The sequence below is a fragment of the Ischnura elegans genome, chromosome 5, assembly GCF_921293095.1.
Source record: "Ischnura elegans chromosome 5, ioIscEleg1.1, whole genome shotgun sequence".
Taxonomy (NCBI): domain Eukaryota; kingdom Metazoa; phylum Arthropoda; class Insecta; order Odonata; family Coenagrionidae; genus Ischnura; species Ischnura elegans.
The window spans coordinates 15,214,482-15,242,215 of record NC_060250.1 but is presented as its reverse complement, the minus strand read 5'-3'; the positions used below and the strand labels follow the sequence as shown (position 1 = coordinate 15,242,215).

Genomic DNA, 27,734 nt, shown 5'->3' with positions numbered 1-27,734 from the left:
TTCCTATTATTTTTTTATTGCCTAAATAGAAAGATTATTACTCCTGGAGTACATATATCCCGCTTTTAGACTTATAAATGACGATATCTATTTTTCACGATTAAATGAAAAGTGAAAATTTTCAATCGCGGTTCACGGTTAAGTATTAATGCTGGGAAAAGCCCGTGTGACGTCTGGCTGCTGCTGCGTGAGGCCACTTTGGTGGGCTATGAACGCCGCTACGATGCAGGCTGCTAATATGCTGAGATTATCCTGCTAGCAGGTAGCGCTTGGCTTTAATAAGGATTATTATTAATACCCTATTAAACGAAGGAAACTTTCCGACCTTAGGAAGTTTTAATAGGTGATTATTAAGAAATGTTTCCCTGAGCTATGTGCCTCATGCATGCATTGGTAATCTCAGACGATGTAAAACTCCCATTTACTCTTATAGCATCTAGGTTCCTGTGACGTCACGTAGAGTGGCATCGCATGGACAAGAGGTACCAACTGTGTAATATATTTATGGCCTGGCCGATCTAGTACCTACTCCAAGGATAGATGGCGTTAGTTGTCACCGGGAAATTCAAACCGGGCTTCTTCCCAATTCTGTTTAAGTTTTCGATTTAATTTTTTTGCGTGGATATTTCAGCCTATAAAAATTCAAATTACCAACAATTAAATAAACTGGAGGCAATTTGAATTCTTATAGGCCAAAATATCCATAGCAAAACCACTTCATCATTATTAAGCAGCTAAAGATTACTTTCCATGAAGTATCTTCGGTGTTTGTTGAGAATTACTTGTCACTTTACTAAGAACTTTAATTTAATGAGCATTAATTCATCAATCATAACAAAAGATGATGATAAATCATATTATCGATAAAAATACTGCTAAAGCAATGGAATAACTCTAAAGGCAATTATTGGCAAAGTTGAAAATAGCATGCGCTGATTTAAAAAATTCAAATAATACAATATTGTCAACACAAAAATTTAATTAACTCAATAATGTGCAGCTACACAGTAACACAATTCATGATAAATAATGAAAAAAAGTACAAAAATATGTAAAATATCAATTTTCCTCTTTGCTCTTGCCAGAAATTATAGCTGTTCTTCACTTTTTCCACAATGATGATCCCTGATTGCTAATTCAACCAAATAACCTGAAAGAAATAAAGGACACGAATGAGACATGGCAATCACCACCATGCTCTCTAAGGTAAAAGTAATATTAAAATCCTAGGAGAAGGGATAACCAAACTTTTTCTAAAATAACACATTGGTCACCAACTTAGCAATGCCTTTACACTATCATGTTTTTGGTTTAGGAACAATTGGAACAATTTAATTGGGCCTCACTTCATCATTAGGACCTAACATGATGTCTTGGGAGCCCTACTCCCACCTTTTTGGAATGATTTCGTAGGAATATAACAGAAAAATCAATTTAAGGTTGTCACGAAATTTATAGGTTGTTCGCCTAATACATTTGTGGTAAAAATGTAAAAAGCAGGTGATTTGGTAAAAATAAAAAAAAATCAGGAGATACAGTAAATATGAACGTTTGCTAACACACACTCAGGAGTTAATACAAAGGAGCTGCAGATAACTCATCTGTCACCTTAAAGACTAGGCCGAATGTGACTGACTCTTAGTATGAGAAATTCAATCGCTGTCATTCAAAGGAAAACTGAGTGCATAAATATTTTTTGTTGAGATAAATTATGTCACCATATGCTTAACAGATCCCTGATAAAAATAAACTCCTCCATTGTGGTGAGGTGTACCCTCCAATGAGGGTAAGGGAAGGATAGGTGTACCCTTCCTATACCCCTCAGCAAGGGCAGACAAAGGGTATTTTAGAAGATTGGTGGGTAGGCCCTCTCCTTCCTGGAGTGTACAGGAAGGGTAGAGGAAGGGTTGGGCCAGCCAGGGTAAAGGAAGGATAGGTGTACCCTTCCTATACCCTTAAGCAAGTGTAGACGAAGGGTATTTAGAACATTGGTGGGTAGGCCCTCTCCTTCCTGGAGTGTACGGGAAGAATTGGGCCTGCCTCTATAAAGGGTACAGGAAGGGTAGGACTAATATAAAAACTAAATTAAACGAATGGGGATGAGTTGTAACAGTGATTTCTAAAGTTATAAGACAGAAAAAAAATTAGCCTTCACATGGTTTCGAACCCAGAACCTACATATTGGAGGATAATGAACTACGGCTTTTACAACCTCAGCTATTGAGGTACTTGTCAGATGTCGCTTCTCAACGGAACTTATACTACAAAATCTTAAGATGAGATTCGCACCCAGGCCTATGTGGAAGAAAGCAGTGTCTTTTTTCTACTTATTTCGTTTCAGAAAATAAGATCGGCATTCAAGTACCGAACATTACTCTTGCGATGTCCCATTGTCAGCCACAGAAATATGTTACATCCGAGAAATGCGAATGAAAGAACTTCTAAATGAGCTTTTTTCACACAATTATAGAAACTATTGTGTACAGTGGCGTAGCCAGGAATTTTTTTGGGGGGGGGTCCAAAACCAGGTGGGGAAAGTTTTGAAAACAGGATACTAAGTAATGGGTTTTCAACTAATTCAAACACTTTTCATAATCGAAAAAACTTCAATAGTTAAAGAAGTATTTTTTTAAATTCATCATTTTTCAATATTTTGTTTTCTTTTATGAAGGAAAATGATTGTTTTTATATTTTGGGGGGTGGAGGGTCAAAACCCCCCGGGAACCCACCCCTCCCCTATGAAAAAATTGTATAAACCTGTTTCAAATTTTTATACATTCTTATACATTGCCATGGTAATGTATAAGAATGTATAAAATTTTGAAACAGATTTATAAAATTTTTTCATAGGGGCTGCAGCCATGGCTATACATATTCAGTGGCTTAGCCATGGCTAAGCCACTGAATATGTATATTATTGTTTTCCTCACGGGAATTTTAAAGATTAGTTGTGTAGCCCGTCTATCTTTGCTTTCAAAGACTGCTTACATTCTTGTACAGAACTCAATACTCTTTAGCAGGTGAAAGTAGCTGAGGAGATACTTTCAGGATATGTTTTCCTCAGTTATAAATGCTAAGTCCCAAGGAAGGGTAAACAAAGGATTTTTCTACCCTTCCTTTACCCTTAATGGTTGGTAAAGGAAGGGTACACAGATGGTAAGGGAAGGAGTTCCAAGGAAGGGTAGACGAAGGATTTTTATATCCTTCCCTTACCCTTAATGGTGGGTAGGGCGTGGGTTGTGTAAGGGTAACTACCCACCATGAAGGCTACTACCCTTCCTTTACCCACCATGGTGGAGTTTATTTTTTTCAGGGATATTAGTCATTAGTATATCATAACCTAAAAGGCGTTAGCGTAAAGGCATTACTCATTTGGTGTCCACTTAATGAAAATGAAACAGGAAGCACTGAATGATAGAATGATTCATCAAAATTTAGGCACTCTCTTTGAGGAAATATCCTTATGAAATACTTCTGACTTCATGAAATTGTCATACTAAACTGAATCAAAAATGTATACATATGAAACAATTTGATCAGAAGATCTGAAGGCAGAGTGTCAGAATTAAAAATAACAGAGGACCAAATGTAGTTGTGAATTGATATCTCAGCTGCTTACAACAATGAATATGTTACTGTATTCATGAAGTAACAAGTAATGGCAGAATACTTGAATTCATAGAATAGCTGAAGTCATCATTAAGTTTGGTTTAAAGCATCAAACTTGTCAAAAATTTATGAAAATTGCATGCAATCTTACAAGAGAATGACAAAGAGTTTGAGAATCCACATTCATATAATAGTTGATAATCATTCTGGACAAAATTTTGTATGAAGTGGAATATACATGCAAAAATACATGGTGACTTCATTTCAGGCCTTGGTCAATATACTTCCAAGACTTGATAGTAAAAATCCATCAATGAATTCTTTAACTAATCGATACATACTTTTTAAAATGTGAGCCTCAACATTCGATCAGAAAAGTATGGAAGGAATGGAGGGATTTAGAAAATTATTACATTTCCTCTTGAATTACTTACCTTTAGCAAAACAGTAGATTCCTAGACCATATATACGGCATGCCATCATAGGTAACTGGAATACATCAACCGGCTAGCTGCAAGTAATACAATGGATATATTTTAATTGGTGGCAATGATGACAATTGTTTCAGATCTAAAAGTTAATGTACATATATGGTTCAGTCCCTTTGTAATAACATACCTTTGTTTCAACAGCAACAGAATGATCATCCTCATATCTCTGTCATGACATCTAGAGGTAGCCAGAATGCATCAAAGAGCTTGCTGAACATGAAAATGATTGAAGGCAATAATGAGAATATTTAAATGTCCAGCTGTTGAGTAGTCATTAATGAGCAATATAATTTCAATTCATACCATCATATCTTCATAAATGATGGTATGAATTGAAATTTATATATTTCATTCATACCATCCTATTGTATCATAAGAACCAATTAACTGCAACTACATTTGTCAAACAGCAACAACTCATTTGTTAAATTTTCAGTGGAAAACACTCTAATCCTATATCAAAGGATTATTTCACATCTGTTCAGTTATTTCTAAGCTAAAACTCAATGTACACTCCCAAAATTTACTGCACGAATAATGACTGATGGAAAATAAGAATCACTTTATAAATGGACACTAATTCAATAACAACAGAAACCCTCCTTTTTCCGGGCTTGGGACCGGAAACACAGGCCCTGAGATATCAATACCTCCATTGCAAATAATAGGTCAACAATCATGACCCACCGAATCAAATCTTAATACAAACAGGAGGTCCACAAATCACATGAACGAGTTCTTATAGTACAGCATATATTAATGGAAATACTTCCATGTATCTCCACCGATGGCTTAACAAGTTATCACTATGCCTCTCCTCCTTTTGTAGAGAAAATAATTGTGTTTGGTTGCTACATGCAATTAAAAAGGTACGTGGAAATTGCTGATGCAATGATCATGTTAACAAGTTACACTCTGAAACATTTCACCAATTTTGCAGAACGAATGTCGGACACATATGAATGACAATTTGTTAAAAATAACGAGGGTATCTTGAAAACGTTGCATCAACAACGTTCACCAACAGCATTTCCAACAACCCCATCAACTTAATAGACACATTGGAATGATTATCGAATGAAAATCAAAATTCCTTGAAGAAAGAATTACATTATTAGCTAATATGACTTGAAAACTTAACAGATTATATCAAATAATTATATATATGACTAAATGAAGAAAACACTCACCTGGAAACAGTTCGCGGAAATCGAAAAAACTTGCAATCTTTCGATTGACAACCCCTAACTGCACATTTATCTTGCATTTTGAGGCGTTAAATGTCACTACACTTCCAGAAAATTGTCAATTAACAAACCTTTTCTGCGTTAAAAGCAAAAAGGAACACGGCCCACAACGAGTATGACGACAACGACAACACAGCTGATGGACGGAATGGAACGGTGCGCAATGTCCGTTGAAACGATTCAAAACATAAACACATGTGCGAATGAAAATATTACTTTGCGTTATGTAATAATGTCAAAAATATCAATAAAAATAAAAATACGAATATCTGAAAGTACTTCATCATTAAAATTGAAAAAATATATTTGAGTTATAGCTTACTCCAACTATAGGCGGAGTGGCGGTCGGTGGTACCTCTTCCCCCGGGCCTGATAAACGGCCTTGGCATGGACGAGCAATCTGGCCTTTTTCAAATGAGTTTAAAATTGACCATTAACATTCGTCTGAACTGGGATTTCTAAAACCAAACAATTTGTATATTATGAATACACTAATGGTGGGTAACGAATCGCAATCAATGCCTTTCGTTTTCTTTGATGAAAGATACTACCCTGTTGTCCGTATGGTGGTTGGATTCCACCGCTTCCAAAGATCCAGTCCACAGCTTTTGCTCTTCCTCGTCTCTCCACATTCCCGGCCGAATTCTCAGGGTTTCCTCGCCAGATCCTCTCCCCTAAGCCCTGGAATGGTGACGCGGCCGCCCGACCTTCCTCCTCTCCGCCTTTAGCCCTCTCATTGTTGGGATCGCGAATGAAGTCCCCCTTGGTTCAGATGGAAGATCCTGCCCTCCCCAATCCACCCCCTCGGCTTACCCTCACCGTGGCATGTAGCCCGAGGAAATTTGAAGGGGTGGGGTTGGAGGTCCGAAAGTGGAGTGGAGTGGACGTTTCCCCCTTTTAGATTGGTTGGTTTTGAGGACAGAGTCAGCTGGGGTAAGGGAGAGAGTAGTTCGCGGTCGCCCGCAAGAGGGCGCATATGTTCGCTTCTGAGGACGAATTGATTCGGGTGCGGAGGGATGAGGTCGAGGGGCTGAATGAGACATTCATTTTTAGGAATATGCCTCACTCTCCGTTCTACCTTCGTCGTCTTTTGTCTCTTTTCGTGGTGTTATTATTATTATTACTTTCCTTTAAATTTTCTTCAGTTTTCACCGAGTTGTTTTAGTGCAAAGAGCACGGGTTCTCACCAAGGTAACTCTTCACTGTTGAATTGCGTTGAGAAATTTTCTCGTGATATGACAGGTTGAAATTATCACAGCCTATTGCAATTTGATGTATGTGTTTGGATGAAGGTTGAGTATTTTATATTGTTATTATTTTTATTGTTGTTATTAAAGTATTCTCCCGACTAAGGTATGATTCAATGAAGTATGTAATACAATGCACTATATATCCTCCACCGTCAAATTCAGCCTTCAAGGAGTTTTAAGTTTTGCACACATGGTAATGCAATAAAATTATAGATATGGAATAAAATAGCCTAGATTAGACATTATAATTCAAGTATTTTAACAATTAAAGTAGGTTTGTATGGAGTATTCATTAAGTATTTTGACAGTCCCCTCTAATTTCATGAACTTCCTTCTTCAGTTCATTATAAGGCCTACTCCCTTCTGTATACCTAAAATTCCTGTTCTCTTCCTTACTCTCTATCGTTTACTCAAAATTATTTCCTCTAACACTGTTTACATTGAAAAATATTTTCCTTTATTTCAAGTGAAAAAGTCTTGCTTTCAGGAAGAGACGAGGGAAATATTTTTAAATCAGATAGTGAGGGACCTCTCACTCTCTATATATTCTGTACATTTCAAGGTGGTTGAATGGTAAATTTTAAATTAATAACACGTCTGGAGGAAAGACTGAAGCCATGCGTCCTCTGAATGATTTTTGCCGCGGAATTGAAAACTAATGCGAATTTATATGAAATACGTCGAAAAAATGGCTATCGGAGAGAATTGGTCCTTAGAAGGACCACGAAGGAAGAGGAAAAGCGACGCAAGGCCACCATAGAAAACCAGAGTGATGACGATGCAGAGGCGGAATCGTCAAGGAAGCTATACGTCTCCATCTCTTTCAATGCTGGAACATCAGAAAGGATCGCCAGAATGTTAAAAAAAACATGACGCGGTCATCAGATATAATTGTGTAACCAAGATAAGGGACTTCCTACCCGGGCCCAAGGACATCATTCCATAAGAACTATATGAGGGGAGTCATCAAAGACGGAGCCAATCAGAGAGAAGCGCCCAGTTAGACAGCCAATCACAGAGCAGCTCCCATCCAGCCTACGGTATATAAGCGAGGCAGAAACCAACAGCCGTCACCTTCGACCTGAAGATGCTGGCAGGATAGCCAGCGAAACTGTTGTCTACAAACAAGCTGACGCGGAAGAAAACCCTGAAGAAATGCAGAGATGTGTTTCAACAGTACTTTCTCAATGACGTCTTACGATGTTGCGAATTAAATTTTGTCTATGTATGGTGGCTTGTAAATTATCTAAATTACTAATGGATATATTTTTCAAACTGCATTAGGTGCTTTCTCTTTCTCCGGAAAAGTCGTGCCACTTGACTGGGGTTCGCGCTCGGAACTCCCATATTCCGGAAAATGACGAAAATGTCGACTCGAATTCAGGTCAGATCAATTCAATTCAATCAATTCATTCCTCATTGAGAAAATCCTCTTTTTATGTTTACGTCTGGGCGTCTGCCACCACTGCAAACAGAGCCACTTGGCAAAAAAGTGCGTCATAAAATGCATCATTAATGCACAACTAGAGTGTGATTGCTCTCATCATATCGAATCGATCGACCCATGTGTAGTCACTTGTTGATGTTATTATCAAGGTCGGAATATGACGGCACTGTTCTAAAAAAAATGTAAATTGAACCAAAATTGCCATTTCTCATGTATTTTTTGGTCCATAAAAAATTGTTTGCAAATTTAGGGGTGACCTCCGTTTAAACTTTTATTAGGTATGTTATGAGTAAGAATTAAGAGCTCTTTGAGATGAAAGAGTTATTAACGGTGTTTTCATTTTGTTGCTCCGAGTGAATATTTTGAATTTTTTCTTTATATATATTTTTTCTACTGTTTATATGCTATAAATGGGTTCCGTTCCCTATTTTATTTAGAGAGTCCATAAATTGGATGAATCGAAAACCAAGGCTTTTTTATTTCTGTTTTTATTTTAACTTTTTTTTCGAACAATAATGGGATTTAATAGATGCTAGGCCGTACTCAATTCATCTTGCCTACTCACACGTAATTTCTTGTTAATTTGTGCGCAAAGGGCTCCTAATAACTAACACCTCTCGCCTTATGCCTATAGAGGATGCCAGGATAGAATACAGGATATTGCGCGGTGTTAGACTAGGTTTTTACTTTCATTATGAAGTCTATTAAGTATTACCACGAAGCAGTGGCAGAGACAGGTACGATTATCTACTATCTGGTCGAGTTCTTAGTACGCGGCTTTATATGTTTCTCTCGTATATTTCGGCTCCCTTGGCTATTAGCAATCTTGCATGGTATCTCTCCATCTTTTGCAGTGAAAGGAGGGGTCTTGTCTTGTCCTGCTATTACGCCAGCGAACCTTTTGAAATCCCAGATCTCTCCTGCTCCGCCCTTGTGTAATAGACCAGCGTTTTGAGGAAAACTTGCTCACCGGAGCTTCATTCTCTCGCATCCCGCGCTGTCCCTCAATCTTTCTTATCTCGATGATGATATCTTGCCCTTTTCCCTTTCTGCTCGCCTTCATTTCCTGCCTCCCTCCTCATTCTAAAGGTCCCTCCTACCCCCACTAAACCCCCCCGGTCGTCCTCAGATTTTTTTTCCCTCTGGCCCGCTGGCCCCATCTGTCCGAACCTTTTGATGGTTATTTTTATGGGAGGAACAAGCCGCGAGTCTCCCGTTAAGTTTTCTTCTTTTTGACTGCTGCTTTATGGAAAAACTTCTGGTTATATACGCCGAGCGTTTTGTCTGCTCTCGGACAAGTAGTTGCTGGCTTATCTGGATGGTGTGTGGAGGACGGATCAGCGATGTATTAACATGGCTTTCGAATGATGAAAGCCTTTGCAAGTTCTTAGCCTCGAAGAATTTTGTGTGTGGGCCGCAGCATTTGATGATTTTGCTGGTGATGTATTTTCTTGGTATAATGAGGCTTGGTAATGTGATACTATCATGAGGCTTCGCTCTATAATTTGATGAGGCGTGGGTTGAATTTCGTGGAAGGTATGTTTGACCTCAAGGTCATGTTTTATTTGACTATGTATTACTTAGTCACTACTGCGGTAACGAGGCTCCAGTGTACGTCGCGAAAATATTATTCAGTTCGTCATTGAAATTATTTTAAATCGAATTTTCTCATCTTGAATCTTGCATTAATCCTCAATGCTAGCTTAAAATAATAATATATATTTATAAGGAATGGATTTAAACTCTTGTAGTTTTAATTCGGTAGTGAAATGAAATTCATCCTTTAAATTGCTGATATTTCGATGAATTTTAAGTCCATTCCCGTTGCGTGTGCTCTAATAAAATCTTTCGTTGTCGAAGTTGTGGTGCAAAAATAATCCTTTTTATGAATATTGATGCGCTAGATTGACTTTTACTTAACCATTTAATTCCTTACTTTGCAAAGTTTTACCATATGATTTATTAAAAGTTGGCAAATTATTAACTTTGCATAAATTATATTGTATATTTTGTTATTTTTCGCAATATTTTTATTACCGTTTGGTGTGCATGTGAGGGTTGTCTTGTATGCTGCATCCTTGTGATTGGCCACCCTCTGCCAAACATCCTAGAAGTGGCTGGCAGGGTAGTATTTTTTGGTAGATAATGCAATCTGTTCTCTTTCGTTGAAAACCGGGATTGATGTATGTATGTACTTGAACTACAGAAACACCCGACAACGCTCACGCCCATGGCACCACCCATATTGTTGTCTTTGTATCATTATAATTATCTTTCGCACCCTATTTTTTCTTTAAAGTTTATTATTAAGATTTAGTAATGACGAGTCTCATTATGATTCATTTACGTTTCAAAACTTGTGAATTCCTATTTTTTCTGGATCCATTCAAATTAGGCTGGTTTTATTTCTCATTTCTATTCTAATTTTGTTCTGAGAATGAGGAGGGGTACTTTTTCTGTGGATAACATGAAAAGCATTACGGCATCCGTTGAGGTTGGAAGAGGGGAGATGGGTTTGCTCACCTAGGTCCATCCTTTGCGACCATTGCTTCTTCAAAGTTATGAATATCAATGATTGGGTCACCTCCATGTGCGTGGTGACTCGCTCCCGTTTACTGCTGCTACGAAGAGTCCGTATTCATAGAGCCCAAGCTTTAGGCATAATACTTTACCGCATACATGCCTAGCATACAAAAAGCGTACACAATTCACCCAAAAATTTAATTTCTCCAAGTATATAATCTAGGCCTCGTTCTATGAATTATTTTGTGTGTTAAAATAATTTATTTTTTATTACTACTTTACTGGTTCATTTTGGTTAAATTTGATAGAAGAGCGGTTTTTTCTGTTTCATTCAATCGATTTAGACAAAGAATGTGATAATTGCTGTATTTAATGTCTGTCATTAGGTCGTTTCCTTTGATAAAATACCTTTTTGCTCCAATAAATATGTACGAAGTTAAGAGCCCTGATGATGATTTAAAATAAATCGAAACGTTGGCTATAACTTGCTTTCATAAAATACATTGACCTAAACTCCAGGAAATATTATAACATGTACTTAATTTATTAAAATATCCTGTATTAGTTGTCTACTTGACAATCTATGCAGGATGTTAACAAAGAAAATAATACACCATATGTTTCACTCTCTCCTTTGATTGAAATATCAATTATCATGTATATACTTTACTTTGAAATTATTTTCCTCATTGTTTGTATTATTATTTTTATTTATTATTAAAATATTTTCGGGTGGCAGAAGCCACAATACAGGTCATATTATGATTGCTACAGGAGGCCGCTGCTCCAAGTATGTAATCTAGGCCTCGTTCTACGAATTATTTGGTGTGTTAAAATAATTTTTTTTTATTATTACTTTATCGGTTCATTTTGGTTAAATTTCATAGAAGGGCGGTTTTTTTCTGTTTCGTTGAATCGATTTAGACAAAGAATGTGATAATCGCTGTATTTCATGTCTGTCATTCGGTCTTTTCCTTTAATAAAATGCCTTTTTGCTCTAATAAGCTTGTCATCCACTTCCTTATACTCTTCTCCTTCAACTAAAATCCCTCGGTGACTAATCCAGTAATGGTATTTAACGTATCCGAAAGCCCTTGCTCCCACTAGTTATTTTCGCGATCGGAAATAAATGTTGGTGTTTACGTTTCGTTTTGATGCCTCCATGAGGTTATTTTTTGTTTGCTCTCTTCCTAATAAAATCTTTTCTTTTCTCCTAAAAGTCAGAAGTGAAAGGAATGTGCTCCTATTCGATGAAAATTCGATAGAGCCCTGCTGTTTCAATAATCCCTAGCGTTCAATATTTTTTTTATAGATATTGATTATTACATCATCGCAGCCAAGAGAAAACGGTTTACTGAGCGATTTTGTCAATATTCTTTAATGGCCAGTATTCGAGGAAATTTACTGCTGCTTGAGGATGTTAAAGTGTATACCCTGATGATAGTGGCTGGTTTTTTAATATAGCATTGTTAAAATACCTAATGTGATATTAAAGAACATTTTTAGCTTTTGTAGAAATGCGTAGTAAATGACAATGGCGAGGTAGGTAAAAAAATACATCGCTTTAGGCTTTCCTTATCATCATTACGTCTTGGCAACTTAGATTTCCTTCATTACTTCATTTTTATATTGGTAAATTATGTTGAGTTTCTTATCAGGTACTGGCGAAGTTATATTATGTTTTTTTTTTGACTTCTTCGGACATCAGGATCTTCAATATTTTGTGGTATTATTCACAAATCTCTCAGCATCAGTCGTAACTCAGTTAAGTGTTTCATTCGCGGGTGATTGACTATCGTTGCGAATTTCACTGTTAATTTTTTTGACTAGTGATCAAGGGATATATAATTATTATATCTTTTAGGATAATGCATTGTCCAATAATTAATACTGCTGCTAATGAAGATTTTTTAGCTTATATAATGATGTTTGGTTAAAGATTATGGCGAGGTATATAAAAATACATTGATTTTTTACTTTCTTTATCGTCATTACGTCGTGTTTACTTAGATTACCTTCATATTCCATTGTTGCGCGGCTAAATATGTTGAGTTAATTATGAAGTACTGTTCATTACAATCTGCTAGTTATGGGGACTGAAGATAGCATGCTAAACTGTTGAAACTGGGGCCAAAAAAAATCTTTGAACTCGTCCAATTTTGTTATTTTTCAATTTTGCGCCGTTGCTAAGGATTAATGCTCAGTGTGGTGCTTATTGAGTAAGATGGACGTGGGTGAAGTGTTCATCTGATTAATTCTGTGGATGGGTTCCCAAAGCCTATTTCGTTATAATTCAACCGCGACCTTTTCGTTCAGCTTTCTCATCTTGCCGCAGTGGTCCACGGTGTGTGGCTCTCTTAGCCGCCCGCAGATGTGTCCCTGATTGAGGGTACGGGGACGCAGATGTATTCGTCGAACGAGAAAAGAAATTAAAAGGAATCGGTTGATTATTCCTCTTAATCATCTATCCCTCTTTCATTTTTTTCCCCGGGCTCTGCGGTAACTAGCTGATCTCTTTGTCGCGCTTTTGCTACTAGAGGAAGGTGCTGAATCTCCATGAATAGAGATACGTGAAAATCGCACTTTCATTTTTATTTTATCGCACTTTCAATAACAGTTTATCGTATTTCGTAGCATCTATTTTTTTATTTTCATAACGTGGTAGATGACGATAAAATGTAGTGAAACGCAGTTATATGACAAATACAGAATATTTTAAATAATTATGTGGTAGACCAATAATAAATTAAGGAATAAGACTTATAGTGGCGGAGGTGTAGCTTGACCGCGCCCGCTTGTAGTAGTGTAGCGCCCACGTGTAGTTCGCGGCCACGTAGAGTCCCAGCCAACTAGAAGCTGGCCAGTCGCTCACACGCTTTAAGCGGTGAGTGTCAGCTGCTGAGTATTCAAACTGCGCTCGGCTTAATATGCACGAATTTTGCCGTAGAAAAGGCTAATTTGCGTAAAAATATCATAAAAGTCCAGTCATCGCATCTATGTCGCATTTGCGATTTTCACGCATCTCTATCCATGAGTAATTATATGGAGAAGAATGGAGATGGTGAAGTGGACGGAGAGGAGGAGGAGTAACGACAAAGTGCTGGACATGGTGGGTGAGTAGAGGCAACTTCTAGATGACATGCGGAGGAGACGGGAGGTTGTGTTGGAGTGGGTCCTGAGCGGGGAGGGGATGTTGAAAACGGTGTTAGAGGGTAGACGAGGGATAGGAAGGAAGCGGATGTGGTTTTTAGATTAGATAGAATGGTAGTGAGAAGGCATTATTGTGAATGTAAGATGGAAGTGCATGAAGGGGGGGAAGAGTACCAGAATACTTCTTAATTGATCAAAAAAAGCTATCTGAATCGGGAGAACATTTTAATAGTAAAAACAGGTCTTAGCTCCCTGTAAAATAACGTTCGTGGGATACGGCCCCTTCCAAGTGTTATAGTTGTTAGAGTCATCTTCATTCCGCTGCGATGATTACCCAGTTTGATGCTGTGGTGTGTAGATTACTCTTATGATAATAATGCTGATTCGTAGGCTTTAACTTAACTAGAGTCCTCCATGGGTAAAGACGGTATTTTATAGCGTTGCTAAGTTCTGCATGATACTGCATTTACATATGACGTGTTGCTACGTTTTATCCGACGTTGGTCTCTATCTTAAGGATTTTGAAGGTTTAGTTACTATTGGATTCCTAAAACTGTTTTTTACAGATCGTATTTACAATGTACTCTATCTTTGAAAGACTTGCAGAGCATATACTCATTACGTTCTCTTGGTAACGTTTTAGTTGGCTATGAACTTGTAACGATAAATCACAACCATCTATAAAATTTGCATGCTTTGTCATAATCGTACCTTAGTAAAATAACCCGATTGTTAAAAGGACTTTCTATATCTGCTGTGTAGCACATTTCTCGTACATGTTCTTTTCTACCTTATCAGTTCCGTAATTCTGTAACTTCATTAAAGTAGGATATCTCGCTTATGTAAACTTTATTTTCACATGCTAAATAAAATATTTTCCTCTAGGGATAAGTGTGTATATTAAAGTACGCCATTGCACCGCCGTCAACCATTTCTTTGTGCAATATGTGATGCCCATCTTATGCATTAACGATAGAGTAATTACTTGGCATACTTTTTATTACAATGATCGCCGCATTAGCGAGTATGTGGTTCCAACTGCGAACTGTTAGAAATTTCGTTTTATATGGCGAAATTGTGTAGTTTACTTAAATAGCAATTTTACAGTGTTAATTTCATTGTTACTAATTTTATGTGTAGATTACTCCCTTCGAATATATTGTTCTGGCGTCTTATGAATTCTCATATGTGATAATTTATATGAAGTTATTGTTACGGTGCAAATAAAATTAAACTATTTTTGCTGAAGTGACATTCCTATATACTGAAGCAGTAATCAGCATTTTTCGGACGTTTTTGTCAGGTACTGACATGGGAGCCACGTTCAAAAAAGTGGATTTTTAGATTTCAAAATCCAGAATTAATGCATGGAAGCCTTTTTTTATTTGACCTTTAGTCGATGTTAGTTAGTACCTTTATACCCTGTACGTACATTTTGTTTTTATATAAAGCGTTCAAAACAAGAATGAGTTAAGAAGTAATTTAACATAAATTATGCTCCTAAAAACTATGGGCTAGAGGTCAATAGTGTCAATGAGGAGAGAAGAACAAATTAAGGATATCCATAAAGCATTAATTGGAGATTGTAGACTATGGCCTTTAAAATATTGTTCTTGCGTCTTACGTACTCTATAATGTCAGATTTTTTAAAACGAAAAAGCGTTTTCAGTTAGGCTTACTTTCTTAAGGCCTGTTTACACGATACATTAACACGTACGAGTTAATGTACGTATGTGTGAATGATATTTGTGGACCCGAACGGAACATGTACGAATGCATGAACCAAATTAGAACAACAGGTTCTATTTTCTGTGCATGCATTCGCACAATTTTGGTGGTTACACGGTGCATTTTGGCGTTCATTCTCGCGTTCATACATTTAGACATTAACCCGTACGTGTTAATGTACCGTGTAAACAGGCCTTTAGGGTCCAAAATTACGCCTGTTTCATGCCTTGCCTAGATAAATAGTTTTTTAAATGATAGATAATCGCCGATGATGTTGAAGAACAAGGATAAAATATCATCTTATTCATGTTTTACCCTTATGATTGATTTGTTTTACCGAGATAAAGCTGTGTAAGCACCAGTGTTTCGATTTATCGCCTGGACAATAGCTGCGGGTTTTTTCTCTCTTGCTTCTCCCGGATTGGGCTCACGTTCCGTGCGGCACAATGCAATCTACGAGGCGTCAAAAAGGACCGAAGACTTGGTCCCCCGAGACGATTCGCCTCGAGAATTGTCCTCACCACGAAAATGAGAAAAAGGTTTCGTAGTGGAAGGTGCTCTCCGTTCCTCAGATTGCATCCAACTCAGCGCCACGGAGAACCGATGTTCTCTAAGGCGTTTCGTCAACCAGTGAGCGAGAGCTATTTCTCCCTCGCGTTTGAGGACGAAGGCTGCCTTTTGATTCCTCACAGCTCTTTTTATCTCTTTTTCTTTGGTTGAAGGATTATACACCACCTTCCCCAACGTATCTTCACGTGATCCATAAGGTGCTGCGGACAAGTAATACCTTTCTGACGAAAGTCCCGCTCACGGATTTACTCCTCTGCGAGTAGAATTCTGTTGCTCCTGCAAATCTTCATATTTATCCCCCTCTCTTCGACGAGTGGGTTTGGTTCTGTTGGAAATCATCGTGTCACAATAGAAACGTGGTACCGCGACAGTTATGAATCCTCGTGGAGTAAAAGGAGTGTGAGAATCGTACAATTCGTCACCTGCTCACAATGAGACATCGCCAAAGTGATGTTCGGGATCTGCATGCGGATGTTATAACTTGAAACTATATAGGTAAGGTAGAAAAAGTGTCACGGCTTTCTTCCTCATAGGCCCGGGTTCGAGAGATATTCACATGTAAGATTTCGCGCAGCATGACATCCCTTGAGTAATCGCCATTTCTTAACTACGGACGTGGCGGCGCGGCCTAGGGCGTTAGTCCTCTAGGCTGTAGTAGGTGTCCCGGGTTCGAGTCCCAGTGTCGGCGATATTTTTCTCTCTTCTGATTCTCTATAACACTGTTACATTTTATCCCCATTCGTTTTATTTAGTTACTTCACGATTTTTTAAATTTAATAATAATTTATGGATTTTAAACGAAACTCCATCACTTTGGCGACGTCTCAGTGGATTTATATTGACTTGAAGATAATATTGATGGAGTGTGAGATTTGTTGTTATTTGTTCAGAAATGACAGGCTCGCAAAAATTGTCATGGTATTAAATCCCCCATGAATTCCAAGATCTGTCACCATAGCATCGGTAGCTTTGCTTCTCGCTAAATTGATCTGCGTAGGTGTTAGGTTCGAGTCTATTTTCAAGATGTTTACATGAAGAGTCCTTCAGTAGCTGCGCCAATATTGCTCGATCTCAAGAATCTATGCTATATATAGTGTCTGTTGAATCGCATTGACACTTAAAATTCTCATACTTAACAGTCAAGCCGCGATGGTATCACATCAAATCTTCAAAATCTATGACTAACAATGGTCCCTAAATTATGTTAAATGCCATACAGAATCTGTTCCGGCATATTTAATTTGCCATCCAGCGTCCCACTAGAATTTTCTTCTCCTTCTTCCTTCCTGGATTAGGCTGCTAAGCCTGTTCCGGGTCCACATTACCATCTTTTTCTTGGTCTTCCTATACTTCTCTCGCCAAATGGTTGATATTCCATTGCTTGTTTTGGAATTCTTTCATTTGGCATCCGAAGTATATGTTCCTTCCATCTTTGTTTGTATTCTTGTAATTTAGCATTAACTGCCTTGACACCCACTTCATCTCTTATTTGAGTATTTCTTAATTTATCCTATCTTGTGCAGCCGTTCACTGATCTTAAAAATGTCATTTTCGACGATTCTATCCGCCTTAATTCATTGTTTTTGGGTACCCAACATAAAATAATTGCCCTGAATATTATCGTGATATTTCAAGCGAGGAGTATGGTATGTCGGTAAACGAGAAGAAGACCAATGTAATGCGGTTTTGTTAAGCATCGCGTGCTAGGAGTGGGGTACTCAAAATAATAGTCGGAGTAGACGGAAAAAATTGAGCATGAACTATCATGGCAGCACATTCAAGGAAAATAGAAATAGCAGTCGGGACATAAGGAAGAGAATTGCGTTAGCAAAGGAGGAGTTCATGAATAGGAAAGAAATAGAGGAACATTATGTTAAAGTTTAAAGAAAAGGCTAGTGAAGAGCCTGTCCTGGAGTATAGTGCTTTACGGTGCGGAAATATGGACACTTAGGAAGGAGGCTGAGAGAAGATTGGTGGCATTCGAGATGACTAAGGTGAGAGGAATGTAGATGAGATACGGAGGAGACAGAAGGTGTGCGTGAAGCGAGTACTGAGCGGGGAGGGGATGTTGAAAATAGTATTAGTGGGTAGCATGTTGGTTAAACGGGGGAGAGGAATGGACAGAATAGGACATTTAGATGGAATGAATGGGAGTAGGCCTAATTTTGAATTGAAGAGGACATTCCATGAAGGAAGGGTAGATTGCCGGAACACTTTGTAAAATCTCCATGGAAAGCTGACTTAATCGGAAGATTATTTTGGTATTAATAATGCATGAGAGTTTAATTTTCTATTTTTTCCATTATCCATAGCAACTGTGAAGTTCGGGATATCCTTGTTGCCCTCAGCCACCTTTAACGTGTATACTCGGGGGCCCCAAGTCCTAAAACTCCCACTGAATCTCTATTACCAAGTTTACATATGCCATAGAAGTGTTGAAGGAGTAGATTTTTCTCTGTTATGTTTGCTTCTTTCTCCTCTTTGATTTCTGAGTGCTTCTCCTTTTTTTCTAATACCCTCTTCAAATGACATCGATTCGGTCAGCTCCTAGATTCCTCCCAGCAGAGCGCGTTACATTTTCACGACTCTATATCCCGTGACGCATTTTATGTGCCGAGTCACTGTAAGCTCCGCGAGAGTGATCGCATTTACACGTACCGGCCACCCTCTTCTCCTCTTTGTAACAGGTCCGCGAACGAATGATGAGAATAATGTAAATGCGAAGGGGGAATTGAGTGATGAAACTCGGAAGGGAATGAATGTCCTTGCTAATGGATCGCTCGCTCCGAATGCTTCGTGGCACTCTTCCTCGGAAGGCAGAGCGGTTTTAAGGGCGCGTGGGAGAACGGCAGGAGATGGATATCGAGCACCCCGTGACTCAATCAAGAGGCTATTATCCGCATTTCCCGTTTCTTCTCCGGCTCGTCCTTTTATCATCTTTTCGTCCACTCGAACCGTTTCCCAATTTCCTTTCCAACCAGTCACTGTTGCACGTTGTGAATGAAACCTCTAACTTTTTACAGAGATGCTCTAAAAGGTGCAGAGTCATTTTATCGAAAGAAGAAAATTTCCGTACCCGCTGACTTACTCTTTAATGTTCGAGGACAGGGGCTTGCTTTTCTAATCTCCTGGTATTTTATTTACATCTAAAAAGGAGTACCTTTTTTGGTTGTGCATGAAACAAGAGACTACAATCGGCGCCATTCATCAAGTCATTTTCGCCTGCGAAGGATTTGTCTGTGACTTAGTCTTTAAATCTTGATACCATCAATTTGCTTTTCCTATCCTCCCATTTTCTATTCAGTTTTTAAGTATCATGCATAGTACAAGTAAATGTTTATGGAGCCAGCCGTTGCAAAGCGAAGATGCAGGGTTTACTCATGCCGGTTGTGGATCTACTCTCATTCGAGCATGTTTAAGATGAAATAATCTACTCTTAAAATGGCACTGTTAATACATAATAATTGGTTTAGAATTAGACCCTTTAGTTTCGAAATTAGCTGAGGTTTGCGTTGTTTACAGCAAATCCATAAATTTTATTGGTATAAAAAATTTGTTTTCTGCAAACTTTTGATACAAGATATTTTAATACTACTTCCTTGTATCAAAATTGCAAGTTATGGGAACGAAAACTATGGGAATACTAAGCGCTCAAAGTTGTGCAACTTGCTTCTACGCGAAAAAACTGGTACCTTTTTTTAAGGAAAAATTACAAACAAGAGATGGTATGGAGCCGAAGAATTTTAAAAGTAACAGATCCAAGGTCGAAATAAAATACCTTTCGTTTACTCTTTGTTGGATTGAATTGATTGGATTTTCGGCACTACGGCATATGCTTTCATATGGGACAAAAGACTAATCCGGCGATATTTAATCCCTGTCTTCAAGTTGGCAAGCGAGGAACTAACTCAGGGGAGACTGACAAAAATAGAACTGCTGCTAAAAATATGGCATCTGATTTCCTTTGTGATTAATTACAACCGAACTAATTGTCAGCCGGGTTATTGGGATTTTATATATTTTACGTCTCGACTGTCCCGTAGAATTTGATAGATGGATACAGAAAACTGTTAATACTCGGGTATGAAAATTCACTGGAAATTTATGCATTTCCCTGGGGTGGTCAAGGAGTCCTCTCACAGTCTAGTTACATTCTTAGAGGACATTGAGACATCTGGACCAGAGGGGCAATAGGAATTGCAAGATTTTCCCGTAACGTTTGCCATTCAAGAAATTTACGTAAAAAGACTACGTGAAAAACACCCGGACGTACTTTCTCCGCCTCTTGGACTCGACTTCTGAATGAGAACCCCCGAGTATTGAAGTGCAGTCGGTCCGAAGTAAAATGTAGCCTCTTGATACGTTGCTTTCACCACCGGCTCCTTGTCCAATCCAACGAAACACGGCTCCGACTCGAGATGTTTTAGAAAATCGCCAGTTTCCTATCCAATTCATGCGCACTGCGCTCCTGGCAACCATTCTATCTGCCATAGAGCGTGGCTGTCGCACTATGGTTCTTTTCTCCTCTGAATTTTGAGAATTCTATAGTCATGACGAAAAAAAAGGTCCTCAAAATCCCCTTCACCGGTCTTTCATTCCACACTGTATATAGCAGCCCAATCCGATGTAAATGTATTCCATCTCGCCGCCCTCTCTGCGACTTCCCTGATGGGAAAAATGACCAAAAAAATAATACCCTTTCCCAATCCTCGAAATCTCGTCGTCCGAAGAGAGAGGGAGAACAGAACAGGGGGTGACTCTTAAGGGTCACGAATCTTGACATTTATCCGCGGACGTGAGGGGTCTCGGCACGTTTTAAGGGTCGAGTCTCAAGAATGATGAGGAGGGATATTGACATCGAAGGGAAAGGGGTTTTTCCTCCCTAAAACTCAAATACGGGCACAATCACGACTAAAACCACGGATAATACCCACATTTCACAGTTTTTCACGAAGAGATGGTGACCAATTTCAAGGGGAAAGGAACCTCTTGGAAACAGAAACTCTGCGTGAGCCCAAATTGATATTTATTATTGAACCGATTCCGTAAGTTTCCCTTTTATCACCTTCACACAACGCCTTCGTAACTGCTGTCGTTTATGGGAGGCTTTCTTTTATTATTTTGTTTGTTTTACGTTTTTAGAGTTACACGAATTTCCGAATCTGTGTTTAAATTTGCTTCCACGGCACTAATGGAAGGTGCGGATATTTTTATGAGAAGTTATTAAAGAAATTAGAAGATGAGTGAAATAATTCATAAAAAGGAACTGATTGCGAGGTGTCCCATTATGCCTAGTAATGGGGTCGTCAGACTTATTTTCCCCACATTAAACTTATGTTAATTTTTCATTAATTCTAGGTATCGAATCAATCAAGAAGAGACACAAGACGGAGGAGTTATCTCATGTATTGAGGCAGTGATCTTTAACCAATTATTAAGCTAGGAAAATTAAAAAAAAACTTTGCTTCCCATATTAATTTGTAGGAAGCAAAGTATTTCTATTTTCCTAGCCTAATAGCCTTGAGCTTCTGAGAGGACCGTTATGTAAGAGTTTAAAGAAAAGGTTAGTGAAGAGTTTGATTTGGAGTGTAGCTCTCTACGGTGCGGAAACATGGACACTGAGGAAAGAAGACGAGAGAAGATTGGAGGCGTTCGAGATGTGGGTATGGAGAAGAATGGAGAGGGTGAAATGGACGGAGAGGAAAAGGAACGACGAAGTGCTGGATATGGTTGGCGAGGAGAGGCAGCTTTTAGATGAGATACGCAGGAGACAGAAGGTTTGGATGGAGTTAGTGCTTAGCGGGGAGGGGATGTTGAAAACGGTGTTAGCGGGTAGAATGTTAGGGAAACGAGGGAGGGGAAGAAAAATAATAGGATTTTTAGATAGATTGAAAGGGAGTAGGCCTTACAGTGAATTAAAGAAGGCAGTTGATGGAATGGTTAAAAGGCAGAAGTGAATTAAAGAAAGGGAGGCTTCCAGATTTCTTCTTGAACACTCCATGGAAACCTACCTTAATCGGTAAAATGCTATAATAATAATAATAATAGCCTCTTTATGTGCACGATCACACGATATTGGGTTGCTGATGTATTTGGTGAATACATTTTATTTTCTAATTGTCGAATTTGTTTGGAATTAATTTAATACACGAGGTTATGCTTTCGCCTCTTCCTGGACTCCACTTCTCTTAATGACAGCCCGAGCATTGCAGTTTAGTTGGTAGACAGTAAATTATAGTATCAGGGTGCAATTATTATTTGACAGGGTCTACTCCCCCCTTATCCTGAAGATTTCAAGACGATAGCGTGTGCAGATGTGAGCGTGTGATGCGTTGTGGAAATGCGATCGGTCGAGCGGGAGAAATGCTTCCTCTTAACTGTCAAATTTGCTCCGTGAGATGAGAGTTGGGTTTTGGGGGAAATTGAGACAACTTCGACGTCGTCCATGCGTGAGGGTGTACCGCATGCTTAAGGGCGTGCCAAGTTTCCTGTAGATTGGAGTAAGCAAAGAGCGTCAAGCGTGGCGGCGCTGCTTTATACATGCGCATCGAAGCGGAAACTATGCGTGGAAGGAGGAAGACACGTGAGCCCTCAGAGGCGTCGCTGGATACGTACGTTCGCTAACGCAGTGGCAGAATTTAGAGGAGGAGAGTTTGGTTATGACGACGTAGTTCATTACCTTTTTTCGTGTCGTATTGGTTGGTTTAAACTTAAAAAACTTTTACTGCCAGCCCATTTCGGGTGGGATGTGCGGAAACTGCCGACGCCATTTTCTGGAATTCGCAGAATTTAAGATTTTAAATCATTATAAGTATATAAATACACCAAAGGATGAAGTTCGCCATGAAAAAATGTTTGACTTAGCCGGGATTCGAATCCGGATTTCCCGAATGCTGGTGAGGCGTATTAACCAGTTCCACCACCATGCCATTTTCTCAGAGCGAACTTCGGGATGGGTTTTACCGAAAAAGAAGTTGACGTCACAATTCCACACTGCGGCACATGTGGCGAGGGTCGTGCTTACTAAGCCACTGTAACCTTTTCACAGTCGTCTTCCCAAATGCAAGGGGGTTTGTTTGCTCACGCTTTCCTAACTTATTCAAAACTTCCTTGTGATCGCCTTGATGTTCCCACTACTTCGGATATACAACTCGAAAAAGAGAGAACACGAATTGGTGTATTTAACTTTGCACCCGTGCGCGTGACTGCGTACTTGTTCCTGCAGTGCTTTCATTATAAGTATATACTTAATTTTATTGAACGCATCAACATTTTTCCAATGTTAAAGAACTTAGAGCTTATAGACATGCATCAATGCTAAATAATCGAGAGGTTAGAACCATAAATGAGGTGTGGGAATGTATTTATGTGACGGCAGCCGCTGAAATGCCGCAGTTAGGAAATAAAATAATTAAAAAAAGTCGCACCGATATATCGGCCCGTGGCAGTTTTCGCACAACCATCGAGGAGAGATATATCGGCCCGCTGGCTGTAGATGGGGTAAGCTATTATTATAAATTTCAGGGCGAAGAGACATCCCTTGTCAATAGTCATCTCTATCTATTATAAAAATTTTACCTTCGACTAAATGATAAGCCGATTGTATATTTTAGGCACAGGTAAATGTTGAAAAGGTTGTATCTACATCTACATCTACATAATACCCTGCGAGCCACCTCTAGGGTGTTTGGCAGGGGGTGATCAATCACCAGCATGCAGCATGCATTTGGACTCCCACATGCACACTACACCGTCCAAAAAACGTCCCGTATAATAACAAACTATACTACTATATGCTGTTAGAAATAGAATATAGAATAGAAATTCAGAAACATGCTTTCAGTTTTACATAGGTTAGTAGGCTACACTACAAGTCATGCAATCTATTTACGAGGTCTATTGCTGCCGTTATAATCTCTTATTGATCGAGGAAAAAATGACATTCGGAATCTGTCTGTTCTGCAATCAATGTTATACTCTACAGGGTGTCCCATTTATCATGACCACCCGAAATAGCTTTTTGTCCAGATGCAAATTCAAAAATTTGTCAAGCAATTGTTCATTAGCCGTCTTTTTTAAACAGTTTTTCTTTTAATTTAAAATATACTTATGAGTAATATTAGGCGTTCTATTTTACACAAAAAAGACAGATTAAATGGAATGCTCGAAAATCATTGAGATCTGCAATTTCACTTTGTAAATTTAATAACCGACTGGATTGATTTGGTTAAAATACAGTTTTTTACAGTTTTTATGTTAACTTAAAATATACTTAGTAGTAATATCTTTCGTGGCGTCTATTTTAAATCTGTCTATTGCAGCAAATATAATTTCATTTCATCCATCTGTGTGTAAAGGTAGAATTTTATTTCAGAATATCCAACAATATGACTTGAGACAACTCCGAATTTTCCTTATCGAAGAAAGTTCCATATTGAATCCTAGTTTTTCGCGTCGAAGGAAGTTGCAGTAATAAACGTTCCAGCTGTTATTTTTATCAAAGCCACGACACTCACATTCTCGCTGTTACCTTCATATTTTCTTCGCCAAAGATGATCCTCTCAGTGAACTCTCTAGCCTCAAATTTTTCGACATTTCCTGACGAAAAAAGACTATCCAAGCTGTCATTTTGGGCCAACCCTGGGCGTTCGCTTATCCTTCTTGTGGAGGGCGTGTATAACATGGGGAAAGGGAAGTTTTATTCGTGGGGCGCTGGAGGAATGCGAGATGGAATGTTTTAAAGTAGAGGTGGTGGAAGAAGTTAGGTTGAGATGGAGGAATTAGGAGAAAGAGAGGTGGAATGGTGGAGAAGGAATATGAGTGGATGGATATGAGGAGAAGCGTGTAGGCGGGAGGATGTAAGGAGGATCTTGTGTAGAGAAGATGAACGTTTTGAGGAACAGGAGCGATGTGCAGATAAGGGTTAGACGGTACGACAGGGGAAGAGAATGTAAGGTGAAATCTTAGTACAGAGTATAAAACGCTGTTTGGTTGGCTAGAGTAAATATCTAAGGGCATCAATGTAGTGGAGTAGTTTCAAAGCATCATTCTCCAAGACGCCTCTAGGTTATGGCGTCTGATGGAGGTACTACGTCGCCGCGTCGATATTTTTATTTGTGTTTGAAGCGTCCACTGCCCATGCGTGAGTGGATTTTTGACTAACCTTTTGTGAAATAGGCGAGGTTAACATTGTAGCTGGCATATTTTTGTTGAGGGTAATTTGCAGGGCCAGTCTTATGGAAATCTAACATATTAATTCTGTAGACTAAATTTTTTCACAGGCAATTTTTAGTTACTAATGGTTCCTATACAGAAATGAGACTTTATGCGAACTGTGTCGAAGTCAGTAGTAATCAACCTGTTACAACCTGTTTTAAGAATCGTATTCTTGCTCGCTCTGAAGTGCTATGTGTCAAATCTCTTCTTTCTTCTTCATCTTCTCTTTTAACTTTTTCTTTAAAATCTTCAGGTCTTCTCTTGAAACCCATTAGGTGTATTATGAAGGGATATTTTCATAATTATATAAGTAATACGAAATATTGCGTTCCTGTGACAAATATTCTGATTCTTCCGAGGTTATTTAACACTCTTCGCACAAGACGATAATTTTTGTACATAGGCACATCAGTCGTAGATGCGGGATGGAGTAGGCAACAATCGCAGAGTAGTTTTAGCGAACTGTATTTGCTGTATTTCATTTTCGGGTTTACTTTTTTCATATCGATGGGTGAAATTTATCCTTGCAAAGTCCAAATTTCTTAAAAACCGCTCTACTTACCTGTGCTTTTCTCTTCGCGTCCATTCCATTTCATTTTGTGATTCAACCTTTTCACAGGCGCCTTCCCGAATGCAAAAGTTTGCGTGCTCACGCTTTCCTAACTTATTCCAAACTTCCTTGTGATCGCCTTGATGTTCCCACGACTTCGGATATAAAACTCGAAACAGAGAGAGAAGACGAATAGTCAAAAATGCCATTCACGATATCAACAAATTGGATCCCCTAACTCTCCCTTTTTTCGTTGCGTTTGAGTGGAACCTTTTACGAAGGGACAATCGCGAGGGAGAAATGAGAAAGGTACCTACCTATCACCCACTTTCTCTCGCAGCACGGTTTCCTTTATGGGAGCATCTTTTCTTGGTCCCCTAAAATGTCGACCCAATCACTTCTCGCAGTCGACTGACTACTCAGGACGCAGTTATTACTTCCCGATTCCCCTTCGTTCCATGCATAATGCGGTCCCATTGCCTCCCTTCTCACACTGTCTACTCTTCTTCTTTTACATGAGATATGGGTGAGATAGAAGGCATGGATGGAGCGTGTATTGCGCGGGAAGGGAATGGTGAAAAGTGTTGGAGGGTTGAATGTTGGGTAAACGAGAGAGAGGAAGGAAGAGAAATGGATTTTTAGATAGATTGAAATGGAATTTTCTTCTATCAAAATCGTCTTCGACGCTTCGTCGAATACCATGGTGGCATTATAATTTTTGGCCGTAACTTTATGTTCCGCGCCAATCTCACACTTCATCCGGCATAAATTATTAGATCTTTGTAATCGCACACGTCCAATCGCGCTCTCAATGTATTATTTTCTCGTTGATGTGGAATAAAGATTCATAATGCAAGCATTGCGAAAAAGTCACATGTATTATCACAACTTCGCTAATAATGACGACCTACTGCAACAGAATTCACATGATAACAATTTATATATTCGTTTATCTTATAAATAACATAAAAATTTTACCGCAAAGCCTTTTCATTTCGCATTTCAGCTGATGTGTACTTGTCACAGCTCATTAAGTACTCCATCATTATGAGAGAGTCGACTTCGGGCAGATTTCCGTACTCCGCACGAATATATCCAGGTTCCATGCTGATAATTCTCTTAAGTGTGAAATAAAAACATCTAGCGTACTTCTTTAAACTTGTATTACAGCGCAGCAGATGTATATCTCAAGGTAAATCCACTTTCCAGCGTCTCGAAGTGATAAACACTTCGTTATGCCTGCCACGGAACGGCATATATGACGTCACGCGTCATAAATGCCGTAAAACGATATCATTATTTTCAGGGCGCTACTGTTCAATTAATATGCGTCACTCAGGTTAAAGAAAAGTATACATATTAAAGATTTTTGATTTTCTATACGATGCATGAGTTAAATTGACTGTATAAAATCCTTGCAAGTTCTCCATTAAAGGGAGTTGGCCATATTGTGAATTATTTATTTATTACTATACCACCGGAAGGAGCACCATTGATCTATTTCATTGGGGTTTTTAACTTAACAAGTAAACGTACACGTACATCCATACCTTATGTTGGGGAAAAATACCCATAATATACAAAATTTTTTACTGCGTACAACGCGTTTCGGCTCACAGAGCCATCACCTGGACCAATTTTGTGGAAAAGTGCGACGATCTTTTATTTATTTAAATACTCCTTAGAAACCTTCCTTAACCCTTTCGCTGCTGTTGGCATGTGGCTGCGGACCACCGGAAAATGGCCAATTTAGCAAAGTTAACAAAATCGTTAATTTTCATCGTAGAAACACGGTTCAACGACGTACTTGATTGGCAGGAGTGCGATGAAAACAATCATTTTTTGACGATCGGATTGATTGAATGATTTTCAAATTGCAGTCAGAGCGGTCACTTTTAGGGAGGGAGGCCCCCCCCCGCTGGTAGGGTCGATGAGACGGTCCTGCGTGGGTGA

General features: G+C 38.8%; 2 long non-coding RNA genes across 2 annotated transcripts in view; one reads left to right on the top strand and one right to left on the bottom strand.

Annotated features, from left to right (window-relative positions):
- LOC124158519 overlaps positions 1-27,734 on the top strand; it is a 581,141-nt gene that overhangs the window by 468,122 nt on the left and 85,285 nt on the right. The window lies entirely within an intron of this gene.
- LOC124158517 lies at positions 957-5,467 on the bottom strand. Its single transcript, XR_006864820.1, has 4 exons — positions 5,291-5,467; positions 4,228-4,310; positions 4,044-4,120; positions 957-1,150 (listed from the first exon to the last, which is right to left on the bottom strand). It is a non-coding gene; the product is annotated as an uncharacterized LOC124158517 (long non-coding RNA).